Raw genomic sequence first — 2298 nt, forward strand, 5'->3', positions numbered from 1 at the left:
AAAAAAAAAAAGAAAGAAAGCAATAAACCCTTCTTCACATGTCAGTGAGCAGTGAAATGAGCTTTTTGAGCATGAAAGCAGTTCATGGGTCTTGTAATGAAAAAAAAAATACATACAAGATTGCATTCTGCTTTGATGAGAAAACAGAGCTAATTTGAATAAAACAAAAACAGTAAACAAACTACATAATTTACAAAAATGGAAGCCAGATTAGTATTTAACATCAAGTGTATGCTTGTTCAAAAATCTTTGCTCCTGAAGTAAATATTTGGCAACCACAGTGATTAGCAGTTAACACAATTTCAAGAAAATAACAAGTCATCAAAATGGACTATTTGTCTGAAAGCGCAGTACCTATATTATAAAGGTTGAACTGCATGGCTCATCACAACTGTTTTCAAAATTTAACCCTACCATCTTCTTATAAATTAAGAGAATTTCATTGTGCTCCATAGTGTGATGACCAAAAAAGAAAAAAAAAAAAAGTAAAAGCAAAACAAAAAATAAACCCTCATGCCTAAATTTAGAATATTGTATTCTGTAGCAATCAAAACATTTGAAACAAATTAAATAGTTTAACTTATTCAACAGGCATAAAAGCATTTAAAAAGCACAGTGAAATCCAATTATGTAGTGAGCATAATGTAGTGAGGAGTGGAATCTAACATTATGTAGACATTTTCTAAATAAAAGCTCCCTGTAGGACAACTGTATATAAAGCTTCTTGAAATTTAGAGTCTGAAACACATTTTTCAAGTAGGCACCAAGTTATCCTGAAACTTTTTCACATTGGTTATTTTGACTTTTTTTTTTCATCAGATACTCTACTCAACATGTGATTTGCCAGAAAGAAAAAATCCCCCCAAACCAAAACACCACTCCAGATCTGGTACACTTAAATATATCACTCTCATTGGAAGTGGTATCGGCATAGTCTTTGCAACTAGCCCAAAGTATGTATTTAAGAAGTTTTTTATAAATTGTTTGTGATGTTCATATGTTTAATTCTTATGCCAACAGTTTTCTGATGAACTCAGCATTGTGCTTTATTCAAGAATGAAAACCTCAAAATAATCACCATAAAACTTCTAAGACTTATGGGAGAATAAAGTAGGATGGTTCACAGATATACGATGAAATCTACAATGTTGGAATTATAAATGTTAAGAGCAGCCCAGACTAGAAGACAAGCCCAAACCACCATTAGAAGAATGAAATATGATATAGTCCAAGATGTATCCTTAAAGTTTTGTCTCAGCCCTCAGTCTGAATTGTGAAGATTGATCTTCAGTTCAGTCCAGGCAGCAAAAACCGACTGTGCCATTTTCTGTTGTATTTATTGTACAGACTATGTACATTCTAGAAGGTTCCTTTAGTGCTACACACTAAAAAATTTGTCCCAGCAATTTGAGGGCATGCAAATTCCACAAAGTCATCAATAAGAACAGGCCATGCTCCTTCTTCATCATAATTAGACGTGTTATCTGCAATCATTGTTCTAAAGTCTAAAAGAAGTTTCCAAGTATCTTTTGGTATTGATTGTTTATGGGATTAGATTCTTTGCAAAATTAAAAGTAAACTGGTAAAAATCCTTAAATCCTCCTGGTTCTTTCAATTCTTGTTCCATCTTGGGTATCTGGGCCTTTAGTTTTTCTATGCTGTTACATCTTAATTCTGTCAACACCTCTGTCAAAGGTGTCCATGAACTCCTGCTTGGAGAAGTCACACTGTGTTGCTGCTTTGAACTTCCATGCAATGATCAACACACTAATGCTGGCTGGATCGAGTGCCAGGTCATCACAGAACTGTTGTATACCATCTATTCCAATTTTATTTTCATCTTGAGGATCTTTGCAACTGTTGTATAGTTGTTCTAACTTCTTCCTGTCCAATGATCCTTTTACACTCTCTCCTATATAAAGTTCAGGATTTTGGAAAAAAAGTATCTGTTGCAACATCTAACTTTCAGCCATTCTGACACAGACAACTTACTGCTGTTTTTTCACTAGAGTGTGTGAAGACGTAAAGTGACTAACTTTATCCTTCTGTGATGGTTTCAACTTGTTCATGTTGCTATCCTCCAGGCCTCTCACCTCCTCCTCCAGCTCCACAGTGAATCTCAGAGTACTTTTGATTTGCATTTCTCTGATAATTAAGGACGATGAGCATTTTTCTCATATGTTTGTTATTCATTCATCTGTCTTCTTTAGAGAAGGTCTTTTCATCTCTCTTGCCCAGTGATATATGTATGGGATTGTTGGATTTTTTTGTTGTTGATCTGAGTTCTCTATAGATCAG

General features: G+C 34.3%; 1 pseudogene; it reads right to left on the reverse strand.

Moving 5' to 3' along the window:
* Window positions 1–1359: 1359 nt before the first annotated feature.
* On the reverse strand, window positions 1360–2069 carry LOC100942999 (annotated as a pseudogene).
* Window positions 2070–2298: the final 229 nt, after the last annotated feature.

The sequence above is a fragment of the Otolemur garnettii genome, unplaced genomic scaffold, assembly GCF_000181295.1.
Source record: "Otolemur garnettii isolate 467f Iridium unplaced genomic scaffold, OtoGar3 scaffold00483, whole genome shotgun sequence".
Classification (NCBI taxonomy): domain Eukaryota; kingdom Metazoa; phylum Chordata; class Mammalia; order Primates; family Galagidae; genus Otolemur; species Otolemur garnettii.